The sequence below is a fragment of the Ursus maritimus genome, unplaced genomic scaffold, assembly GCF_017311325.1.
Source record: "Ursus maritimus isolate PB19 unplaced genomic scaffold, ASM1731132v1 scaffold_25, whole genome shotgun sequence".
Classification (NCBI taxonomy): domain Eukaryota; kingdom Metazoa; phylum Chordata; class Mammalia; order Carnivora; family Ursidae; genus Ursus; species Ursus maritimus.
In genome coordinates this window covers 21,203,105-21,216,073 of record NW_024425008.1, presented here as the reverse complement: position 1 = coordinate 21,216,073, position 12,969 = coordinate 21,203,105, and the positions used below count along the sequence as shown (strand labels likewise).

Genomic DNA, 12,969 nt, shown 5'->3' with positions numbered 1-12,969 from the left:
TGGTTTCATTCAATTAAAATGTACTTTAGGCTAAGGAGAGAAATTATGGCGAACAGAAACAGCAAAATGGAGCTAAGACTGTTGTCTGTCAGCTGGACTGGTGAACATTTAAAGGGTAGCTTTGAGGTTAATAAATAATAATAAAACAATGAAACATGGGGGGGCACCTGGCTGGCTCAGTCAGAGCATGTGACTCATGAGTTTAAACACCACAGTGGGTGTAGAGATTACTAAAAAAAATCAATAAGCTTTAAAAACACATGCACACACACACAATGAGGGGGGCCTGGATGGCTCAGTCGGTTAAGTGTCTGACTCGTGGTTTTGACTCAGGTCATGATCTCATGGGTCCTGGGATCCAGCCCTGTGTTGGGCTCTGTGCTCAGTGGGGAGTCTGCTCGAGATTCTCTCCCTCTGCCCCTCTCCCCACTTGTGCTCTCTCTCTCTCACACTCTAAGATAAATAAATAAATCTTAAAAAAAAAAAAAAACCCACACACACAGAATGAAACATGGAAAGCAGATGGCCAGTTTAATACCTTAGGACTCAGCAACATTGAGGAGGGACAATTCAAAACCATAACAGAGACATTTTAGTGGGAGAGGCAGTGGCGCTAAAATTGTGGCCATTAAACACCTAATGGAAATGAGTTAGCCTTTGTTTTGGCCAGATTCCATATTAGAAAAGTCACTCTGCTTTCTTGAATTTTCCTGCAGTTTTACTGGAAACAGTTATCTTGTGTTTTGTCTTAGACAGTTAAATTGCCTTTTAAAGACTGTTCAGAAACTCTTCTATTCTTCAGCAGCAGTGGAGGAAGAATTGGCTTTTAAACAGACACCTAAGAGTAGAGAATAACCATTTTCCCACCTAGATCTGAGTGTGGGTCAGGCCTGAGGACACTTCCAGGGACCATTGAGAGCCTATATTAAGGCTCTGTTTATGTAATGCTAATCATAGTGTTTTCTGGAAGAGTTCTTCCTCAAGGCTGTTAGTGACCAGGGGGAAGTGAAAATGAATTTGAATTTTCTCAAGTGCATGATTCCTCCCCTCCATTCAATTTAACAACCATAGTTTGCATTTCATAACAATGACCTAATCTTGGGTCAATAATTTCACCTACTGACTCTTGAAATCAAGGCAAAAGAAAAAAAAAAGACTAGCTTTTATAACTGAAGAGCCCACTGAAACATAATTCATAAATCTAATGCTTCTCAGTTAAATATAAAAATGCTCACCTAAAAGGATTCAGTTTAAAGCAAATTGGGTAACAATGAGGGCCTCTGGCTCTAGCCCGCAAAAGCAAATTTGGCCTCCCGGTTTCAGGGAGAAGGTTAAGTTGGATTTCAAAGTTACCTTCCACTTTTCAGCTGGCTCTGTCCTCCCATCTGGTGACTGCTTCTCCTAGCAGCATCCTCAGTGTCAGCATTTCATTTTCACTTCTCTGCGCCTCTTGTACTCAGCCTTCAACATTGTGTGTCCTGGGTCTCATTCTGTCAAGTGGATTAAATGTTAACCCCATGGTAAAGAACAACGGACTAACTTTACTGTCTAGTACAGCTGTTCTGAGCTTTCAGTGTCAACACATCACAATCAACTGTGAGGTTTGTTATAATTAATTTAATACCTATACACAGACTCCTCTACTTAAAGACTTTCAACTTCAGACTCTTATAGAAATAAATATAATTTCATTATAAAATTGTCAACTTTTCTTTCCTTGACAAATGGTAACATAGGGGGATCCTGCAGGTAGGTGTTGAAGGGGGATTGGGATACGCCACCCCAAAATATGCCATTTTGACATAAGGATTACCTTGAGTTGAAGGCAATTGAGAACCAACAGATGCAGAAAGAGTTCTCTGCCCTTCCCCATTATCTGCCTAAAAGCAGAACATAAATTTCCCTTTGTGAAGTTGACCCCATTTTACCAGGAAGAGAAGAGTGACTGTCACCTGGATAGAGAGCCAACACCACGGTGAGTTTGTACAAACAAACCTTACTAAAATAACTCTTATCTCCCATCAGCCGCCTGGTATATTTCTAGTCCCTTCCCATAAATTATTGTCCTTTGAAGCCCCAACTTTCTTTCCTTTGTTGAAGTGGCGGATAAGCCCCCGAGTCTAACCATTTTTTTGACTGTCACTTTTCGTTCTTTATTTTAAAAGATTTTATTTAGTTAGTTAGAGAGAATGGCAGGGGGGACAGAGGAAGAGAGAGAAAGAATCTCCAGCAGACTCCCCGTTGAGTGGAAAGAAGCCCAATGCAGGGCTTGATCTCACAACCTTGAGATCATGACCTGAGCCAAAATCAAGAGTCAGATGCTTAGCTGACTGAGCCACCCAGGTGCTCCTTGACAGTTCATGTCACCTTGACATGAACTCCTGAGCATATAACTATTAACAAAAATTCTGTGCTTTTTCTCCCCTTGAGCTATCTTTTGTTAAATTCACAGACCCCCAAAACTGAATGTAAGAGGTAGAGGAAGAGATTTTCCTCTCCAACAGTGGTCAGAAGTTAAGTCTCAACACTGTGCGCCTAAGGTTGATACAGAAGAAGGACAGAAATATGTCTGAGACTATAAATCCTACATGTAGTAAAGTTACCGCTGATGGGAATTTTTCTGGGGACCATGGATGTTGGTTCATACTCAAGACAATGTGCATCTGCACATTCTCAAGGTCAATGGTAAGAAGGAAAATGAAGATACCCAATGGAGTTCATGGAGTTTATTAGTGACATATGTGACACCTACTGCTTGTTCTATTTTCCTCTCTTTTATTCATAATTTGAATTTTTTATTCATAATGAATTTTTAAATTTATAACCTTTACTTCCTTATCAGCTCTGATTTCATTCAGGATAGCAGTGATAAACAGTTCAGGCCAATTAAAAGAACTTACCACCTTACACCTCCCCGAAACTAGGGGATTACGTGGCCCAGGTGTGACTAGTGAGGGATGGGAGGTCTCCAAGTGGAGATTTTGAGAACAATGTTATTTTCCTGTCAAAAGGGACAAACTCAGCCTGTATGAATCTTTTGCTATTTACTCTTCTCTTTTCCTCTTGCTGGAATATAGATGCAATATCTGAAGTGCAGAAGCCATCTTACAATCATGAAGTTAAAAGACATAGGCTAAGAATGGCAGACCAAGAGGTAGAAGGAGCCTAGCTTTTGATGACTTCCTAAAACAACTGCCCCCATTTTGGACTGCCTACCTCTGGAGTTCCGGTCATGTGAGAAAAATCTGTTTAAGCCACAGTTGAGGTTTCTGTTGTATGAAGCCATCCCAATTCTAGGTGACGTAAACGGCTCCAACAGATTTTAATATTGATAAAAAGTGGTCTATTGGGGGGAAATGCTTGAAAGGTTATACTTTAAAACTTTGAGGACTAGCTCAGACTTCTATACAGGAGAGTGTATTGGTTGAGCAGGTTAAATTTCTCTCTGCAGCTGTAGATTTGCAAAAAGAGATGAATAAAAGGACTTACACACAGACATTTTTGGCTGTGCACTTTCTTTGCCAAGGAGCTAGCATTAGTAAATTATTTCTCTTTATGTAAGTTAAAATGCACTGAATATTATTCCTACAACATGCCTCCTTCCCTCACTTGCGCATTGAAGCTCCCTGCTAGCGGACCTCTCGTACTCCTGAAATCAGACACAGCCTGGACACACCCTGGGACTTTGTCCTCTGTGAGAATCTCCTTTGCTATATTTGTCCAGGGAACTCTTTAAAAACTGCTGGAATAACACATGTAGCTATGATTAGTTAGCGAGATTAACACACTGATTTTAATGATCCTTTCTGAAAATGCAAAATCTTAACCCAACAGAGTCCTGTACGAGAATGAGAAGGTGGGTATTTGGAGAATTGGGCCCTTTGAAGCATTCCTCAAAATTGGTTCCACATCCATGGGTAAGCCTCTTCTAGAACATGAATGCTAGGTGGAGGAAAGGTGGCGGAAAAGAGGGGAGAGAAGAAAGACATGGCCTCCATCACAGTACTTTGCCTATGCCTCTCAGTAGATCCGTTTGCACAACAATCATTCCTTGGGGTTCCTTCCACCAGATAAAGATTCCATCATTGGGTTTGTGATTTGCAAAGCTCCCTGGCTGCCTCATTCTCACTGGAGGGACCAAACGAATCAATCAGCATCACTTTCCCAAGGCTCTGTTTGTAATCAAAAGGGCCAAAGGTTTTCTTGTTTATAATTAGAAAAACATCTGCTAGAACTAGATCCACACAAAAGGCATGCCAGCATCACGCATCCTCATCCCAACATCCAACTCATAAAGAATACGCTCTCTGTGTTGTGCAGAGTGGTGCTCAGCAGCTGGTTAATAGCACAGCAACTGTACACAGGACTGAAAAGCAAAGGCAAATACCAGATTTGATGGAACCCGCAGGGAAAATTTCAGGTGGCATAATGTAATTACCTGAGTTGGGCTATTGAGGTTAAATAACACCTAGGCTCTCTTATCTAAAAGTCTCTAGGATCTCTACCAGCCATAAATGACTTGGATCTTGGTTTTATAACCCAGTAGTGGAAAGGGAGGCAATTCTCCAGAACACAGCAGTCTCTTGTTGGAAGCCCTGTTCCTCATCCGGCACCACCTGTGCGTCCCCTTGGCCGCCCCCCAGCACAAGGCGCCGATGCCGCCAAAGCCACTGAGCCTGTGAGAGTGGCCAGAAACACAGCAGAAGGTGTTGGCTTCCTGGCCTCTCGTCGAGGCCATCTGGACTCTCTAACACACCTGTTTGGGAGGGTTTCCATAGCTTGGTTTACAAACGTTTAAGCGCCGCTCACAATGTTCCGGTCCAGTGCTGATCATTCGCCTTTACTTTTTGGGATGTTAATTATGCAAGAAGATCATTTCTGTGCCCATTTTACTCCTCCGTTATAAACTTTAGATGGCAAAATGTGCTTCTCAGTATTTTTTTTTAGTGGTATGAACAGATGTAAAAGTGTTTTCAATTCCTTAATAAAGGTGACATTAGGCCAGATTTGATATTACACTAAGTCCCACATAACATTTAAAAATGAGTTTTTTCAACCATAAAATTACTAATTGATCTGTCTTGTAAAAAGATAAAGGAAATGAATGCCTATTTGAGTTTCATTTCTGTCAGGCTCCCGATTCCTTATTTTATGTAGCGCAAAATGAATTTTAATGAAGCAGCCTCCAAATTTCAAAATATGCCATTACCCTTCTGAAGTAATTGGCATATTTGACTGCTTTTTCCTTTCTTAGAGTCTGTCTGACTTTCTAATCTTAAAGTCAATGTTCCATTCAACATGTTCTTCTGCATGCCATCTGAAAGAAGTAAGTTAAAACAAGAGGAGGGACTATACCAGAAAGAATTCATTCATTGAGCCACTCAACAAATATTTATGGAGCTCCTGCTGTAGGTCAGGCACTGTTCCAGGTGCTGCAGAGAGAGCGAGGCTTAAGTGAAAATCCCTGCTCATGGAGTTTCCATGTCAGTGGAGTGAGACAGTATGATAGACACACAAATATATAATATTCAGGCGATCTGCACTATGAAGAACAGTGAATATTAATGTGTAGAAAGGGACAAAATGGAGAGTCTGTAGATGCTGTTTTTTTTATAGGGGAAACCCAGATGAGCCTCTTTAGGAAAACGGCATTTGAGCAGAGACCCAAATGAAGTTAAGAGTGGGAGCTGTTTTGGCGATGAGAATCAGCAGATAGAGTAGGCTTTCTTCCTCCTCCCATATTTTGCCTACTCATGTACATGTAAGACACTTCTGGTTGCTTTGTCTTCTCTGAGAGGCTACAGAGGGGATGAGGAGAAAGGCAATTTTGATTAACTACCTGTGCCACAATATGTAAATTTCCATTTTGTGAATCTCTATGACAACCCTCTGGCCTGATAATCTGACCCTCATTTTACAGCTAGGGAGGCAAAGGCTCAGGGACATCGGGTGGCTTGGTGTATGAATGTCCCAGTTATTTATTGCTGCATTACAAACTCCTGAGTTTTGTGGCTTAAAATAACAACAATTCTTTATTTTGCTCATACAATTTGAGCAAGACTCAAAAGAAAAGGCTTGCGTTTGCCCGATATGGCATCATTTGGGGAGCACAATTTAGGGTTAGGAATCTATATCCAAGATGGCTCATTCCCACGGATGGCAAGTTGGTGCTATTTATCCAATGATAGATAGCTGAGTCTGAGGGTCTGTGGCCTCCTTTTCTCTCTGTGCAGACTGGGCTTCCTCATAGCATGGTGACTGGGTTTCTAGGACAATGTCCTAAGCACAAGATAGAAAAACATGGCATTGTGATGATGTAGTCTTGGAAGTCCCATATGCCCAGGGCTGCCTTTCACTAGTGTTGGGTCTTCAGCAAACTGACATCACCCTAACCCCCAGAAAGGCATTTTCCCAAATAACACATTTCTCTGCATCCATTCATTTAGTCAACAAGCATTCCTGAGTGCCTCTAGCACAATAGTTAGAACTCCCCTTTGGAGTCCAATTGCTTGAGTTCGTATCCTAGCTTTTCCCACTTTCTTGCTGATGAAACTAGGGAGATTTACTCAATCTCTCTTTCCCTCAGTTTTATTAAATGTAAAACATCAGGATTTAAGGAAGGTCCAGAGAACTTCTCATGCACCTAATAAGATCACTAATTTCTACCCCTGTAATACTACCAGCTCAGCCCCATTGCCTTAAAAAAAAAAAAATCAATCCCAAGAAGGAAGGTAAAATTAGAATTAATGGCCTACCAGGGCACCTGGGTGTCTCAGTTGGTTAAGTGTCTGACTCTTGATCTCAGATCAGGTCTTGATCGCAGGGTTGTGAGTTTAAGCCCCACATTGGGCTCCATCCACAGTGGGCATGGAGCCTACTTAAAACAAACAAACAAAATTAATGGCCTACCTTCTCCAAAAAAACTGCCAAACACTTTAACTCCACAAGAAGTCCGAGACCTATATGATATCCTTTACAAGAACTCCTATTCCCCGATGTTTCTGTATGATGCTAAATCTAACTTAAGCTCTCCTCTGTCTTACCATGACTATCACCCCTGCCCCAGCAAAGCACCAAACTTTCTACTTTGCCCTTTGGAATTCATGGTCAGCATCAGAAAAACAAAAACATAAAAACAAACAATTTTCTAAGCAATGTCCTCACCTTCTTTCTCTAAAGGAAAATTGTTTCCTAAAGCTCTTTCCTGTGATAGCTGTTTTGGTTTTTTTACCACTACTACCCTATGTAGTAAAGGGCTTTGTGGTAGGATAATTGTCTTTCTTGTTCTTTCTTACCGTGTCTAAATCATTTCTTCTCTCACCATCCCCAAATCCAATGTTCTTTGAAGCAAATGCCATAAGACTATACTGCCTACATCCCTTCGTAACACAATCATCCATCAATACACTGCTTTTTCCTTACCCTTCGCATGAGACTTAAGCGCTTGGCTCATTCAATAGGTGTTCCTTTACTACTATACCTGTCACTATGTTATCAGGTTTTACCACACATACAGATAATCCATCCACTATCCTGCCTTCTAACAATAAATTCTCCTTCCCTCTTCCAACAATCTTGTCTACCACCCACTCTTACAGCCATATTTGGAACCTATATCTTTTTAGCTTACTTCCTTTAGCATGGGTTCCAATAATTCTTCAGTTCATCTAGAATTTTAATCCACTTTTCTCAAAATTCCAATCTTCCTACTTCTTCCTTCCTTACCTTGCTAGGTAGAATTCTACAGTCCATTACTAAAGACCGCTCCTTTGCATATTTTTTCAACAACTTGAACTGTGCTACCTATGGATGAGTTTTTATTGGTCCCACAACAAATCACTACAAATGTAGTGGTTTGAAACAACACTCATTTATCTCACAATTCCATAGGTCAGAGTCTGGTGGGCTCTTACCTGGAGGCTCTGAAGCATCATCCACTTCTAAGCTCATTTAGGTTGTTGGCCAAACCAAATTCCATGCAGTTGTAGGACTGAGGTCCCATTTCTTTGCTGACTGTTGGCTGGGAGACACCCTTAGCCCCTAGAGGACACTTGCTGGTCCTTGTATGTGGACCACTACATTTCAGAGCCAACAAGTGTTGAATCCTTTTCATATTTTGAATTTCTCTGATCTCTCTTCTGCCTCTTTACTTTTAATAGTTCATGTGATTACATTGGGCCCACCTGGATAATGCAGGATACCCTCCTTCCCTTAAACTCAGCTGATTAATAACTTACATCTTCAAATCCCTTTACAGTAGGACCTAGATTAGTGTCTAATGGATAGGATCTTGGAGGGACATCTTTAAAATTTTGCCTACCACCATCCATGTAATTTTTACATGATAAACTCTATCTCTGCTTAAACCTGGCTCTTGACCCTTTTGCAGCTCCTCCATAGCCTCTCAGTGTGGCTGAAGAAAAACATTCAATGTTCTAACAGGAACATTCTGAATTTGTGATGGCAAACCTCAAGTAGGACTCAGCACACCCCAATAATCATTCTGTATTTCCCTAGGAGGCATCAGCTTGTAGAGATATTTAAAACATTGGGACTAATGAGCTCAACTGTAAAGAGAATGTTGATAGAGAACAGAAGAGAGCTGATGACTGAGTTCTGAGGAAGTCCAATGTTTAGAGGTCAGGAAGAAGGAGAGTCAACCAAAGAAACTCATAAAGAACAGCCACAAGTACAAGTACAACCTTGAGAAGTGGGATATCAGTAAATGGTAGGAGCAAAGCCTGACTTGGATGAGTTCAAGAGAAAATAGCTATTAGGGAAGTAAAGTTAGCAAAAACAAACAACTTTCTAAGGAATTTTGCTATAAAGATGAGCAGAAATGGGGCAATACTATAGGTTTTCATGGGATTTAAAAGCAGAGAAAGATTGGTAAGGATGCCGAGGAGAGCATTTGTAATGACTACTAGCTGGTGTGAAAATACGAAAGAATCCACTTAGAAATTTTTAATTTCAGCTTTTCACTGTTAATATTTTCAAGTTATTGAACACTGAATGCAGGGATACTTCCTTAGGTTTTAATGCATTCCTGGACAAGTTCTAGCACAGCGTAGGGTAAGAAGGCTATATAACACATCAAGTTGTACCCGAAAGCCATATATCTTCGCCACAACAAAATCCAGGAAGGATTTTTTTTTTTTTTTGATGGGAGATATTTCTGTATTTTTGTATGACAATGTTAGTGATGTAGTAAAGAGAGAAAAAGGAGGCAGAGGAGAAAGTGTATTTGCAATTGGAAAGTCATAGAACAGGCAAGAGGGGATGAGATTGAGTGCATTCTGGGAGGCTAATATTAAATTAAAGCAAGGAGTTAAATAGGAGCAGGGAAGCTGAGTATATGCATGAAAATGCAACAGATAACTAGATTCTATAATGGGGAAATACTTTAGTTTTCTTCTGATTGCTTTGAATCTTCCTCCCGGTGAAATAAGAGTTGAAGCTATCATCTAGACGTAGAATATGAATAGAGTTTTGAGGATCAGAAAAACATGTAAAATGCCATCTGGGGTAGTAGAAGCAACCCATCCCAGTCAGGCTTTGCCCCTACCATTTGCTGATATCCCACTTCTCAAGGTCACCATGGACCTCCACTAAGCCAAACCCAATGAACAATTCCCCATTCTCGGCAGCATCTGACACAGTTGATGAATTCCTTGTTCTTAAGACACCTTCTTTATTTATCTTCTAGACCACTATACTCTCCTGAGTTTTCTTGTACTTGTACTTGTGGCTGTTCTTTATGAGTTTCTTTGGTTGATTCTCCTTCTTCCTGACCTCTAAACATTGGACTTCCTCAGAACTCAGTCATCAGCTCTCTTCTGTTCTCTTTCAACATTCTCTTTACAGTTGAGCTCATTAGTCCCAATGTTTTAAACATCTTCTATATGCTGATGGCTCCCAATTTTAGATTTCTAGTTCTGACATATCCCTTGAGGATTAAACTCATTTACCAATTGCTTACTCAACATCTCCACTTGGTTGTCTAATAAGGTTCTCAAAATTAGCATGTCTAATACAAAACTCATGCTCCTCTCCATTTCCTCTCTCCCCTCCCCACCACAATTCACTTCTTTGTCTATCTATTCCGTCTTTGTCAATGTTACAACAATTCACCTCCCTGCTCAGATCAAATTGTATAAGTCGGGGTCTTCACAAAGCATAACCAATAAAATATATAAACATATAGAAAGAGAGATGTATTTTTAAATAATTATTAGCTCATGCAACTGTGAGGGATGGCAAGTCTAAAATCTATAGCAAAGGCCAATAGGCTAGAGACTCAGGGAGGGGTTGATGTTGTAACTTAAGTCCAAATGCAGTCAGGAGGCAGAATTCCTTCTACCTTAGGGGACCACAGTCTTTGCTCTTAAGGCCTTCAACTGATTGGAGCATACCTACTCACACTATGAACGGTAATCTGCTTTATTCAGAGTCTACTGATTTAAATGTTAATCACATTAATCATGTTAATGTTAATCTAAATTAAATTTAAATTTAAATGTTAATTTAAGAAGTATCTTCACTGCAACATCTAGCCAAGCTGACATAAAATTAACCATCACAGTCCACCCCTTATCAATTTGACATCCATATGCATCTTCTTAAACCATATTTAATCTCTAAATAAAGTCCATAATAAGGTCATAATTCTAACATGATACAGAAATCCTATGTACATCCAAAATACACTCATATTTTCCCTAGGAAAGGATGCAAAGTCCTTGGGTGATATTCAATTTTCTTCTTGATATCTTGTAATTAAATACTGCGATTTAAAGTGAACACATCTTATATGATAAAGAGAAAAGGGAAAAAATCAAAGATATTATATATACATATATATACATATATAAACACACACGCATATATCTTTGGTGTTGATGCAGAGCTTGTGTCCAATAATCCTCAAAAAGTCATTATTTTCAGTCCTTCCTCAGAGGAGGCTTGTAGGCAGCAGCCATGGCACCCAGCTGGAATGGCATGATCCTGAAGCCCCACTTCCACAATGACTGGCAGGGGCACATGGCAATGTGGTTCAACCAGCTGGCGCCGGGAGATCCGCAGACACAAGGCCTGGCAGGCCAAGGCATGCTGCATTGCCCCATGCCTGACATGTGGACCCACCTAGCCCATTGTGAAGTGTCCCACAGTAAGGTATCACGCCAAAGTGTGAGCTGGCAGGGGCTTCAGCTTGGAAGAGTTAAGGGTGGCTGTCATCCACAAGAAGGTGGCACAGGTCATTGGGATCTCAGTGGATCCAAAAAAGTGGAACAAGTCCATGGAATCCCTGCAGTCCAACATGCAGTGGCTGAAATGGATACCAGTCCAAGCTCATCCTCTTCCCCAGGAAGCCCTCAGCCCCTAAGAAGGGAGAAAACTCTGCTGAAGAACTCAAATTGGTTACCCAGCTAGCAGGAGTGGTCACGCCCATAGGGAATGTCTATAAGAAGGAAGAAGCCAGAGTCATTACAGAGGAGGAGAAGAACTTCAAGGCCTTCACCAGTCTTAGCATGGCCAGTGCTAAGCATCTGGGTAAAAAGGGCCAAGGAAGCTACAGAACAGGATGTTGGAAAGAAAAAAATAGAGTGCCATTGGCAACTTGTAAAAAAAAAGTCATTATTTTCTTTTTCTCAATGCACAGTCATGTTGGTAAAAGGCCACATATCCCTTTGGAATAGACTTGGGGAAAGAATAGCAGTATACAATTTTGGCAGTGTAGTGGGGTCCTTCAAGGGGAACTGGCCTCCCCTTCAATCAGTTCAAGGGGCCCTGAGCCTATAAAGTGGCTCAAGTTTAGGAATTAATTACGGTCATGACTCTCTGCATTTATGATTCAAATTTGACTTTTGTTCCTTTGACCTAGAACTCTCTGCTTACACAAATAAAGTAAGAATTTAGTAGACTTACCATGTATTTTACTCCTAGAAATATCACGAGCAGCTAGCCAATGCTGTAGCCCTCTGCAAATCATAATATTGTAATGGCTGTTTTGATTCTGCTGTCCATTAGAGTAACTGTGCCCACCTTGCCTTTGGTGATTAAATAGCACCACTTGGCCTTTGACACCTTGGGATTCAATTACTTCCATTGCATTTAGGTTTTCCAAGTCAGTGACAGCTGTTCCCACTATAATTTCTGACCTACAGAGGAGAACAATCACAGAGCTCTTCAAGAATGTTGGGCCTCCCCTCACAAACTTACTGCTCATAGTTACATTGAAAAGTATATCCTCTGTACCCTCCTTGAGTGGATGAGGAGATCTTAAGTGATACATCCATTCTAACATTCTGATCTCCCTAAGCTTTTGAATCTCTTCCTCTATAGTTTATCAAGGCCGTTCTGGCATTTCAGTTCATTTAGTGTAGGCCACCTGTTGGTTCATGTTTTAGGGTAGCCAACGGTCCCTCCAGTTAGAGCTCTTTCTAATCCCCTAAACTGCAACATGAAATCCAGATCTCTGCTTAGTGGGTCCATATCAATAAATTCTGCCTGATCCAATTTTATGGTCCCTCCGCCATTATGCCACACCCTTAAATATTGACTTCCACCCATATTTCCTGGATTTTTATTTATATAAATTGGAAAAATCATGTAGTTCTTGTGGAGTGTACTACACCTCTTGATGGGTCACATTTTGTATGTCACCATCAGGGGCCTGCAGGAACTTGAGTCTAGTGATAGATCTAGAAGCAAAGACAGTGGTGGGGGGTGGTCCTGAAGAGAATCATCAGGGTCTTACAAGGCAACTACCTCAGGGGAGGCCATTACAATTTCTTTAAGCAGAGCAAGGTTAATCTCCTCAGATGAGGATGGAGTGGTTGCTGTTACCAGCAAAGAAGACTCTTGGGAGTTAAAGGGTTCAATGTCCCCAGCTTTATCAGGATCCTCCCATATGTCCCTATTCCAATTTTCGGGATCTCATTCCTTCCCAATTTATGCCCTCACTTTAAT

General features: G+C 40.9%; 1 pseudogene; it reads left to right on the top strand.

The window, feature by feature from the left end:
* Positions 1–10,977: 10,977 nt before the first annotated feature.
* LOC103674007 lies at positions 10,978–12,378 on the top strand (annotated as a pseudogene).
* The last annotated feature ends 591 nt before the right edge of the window (positions 12,379–12,969 follow it).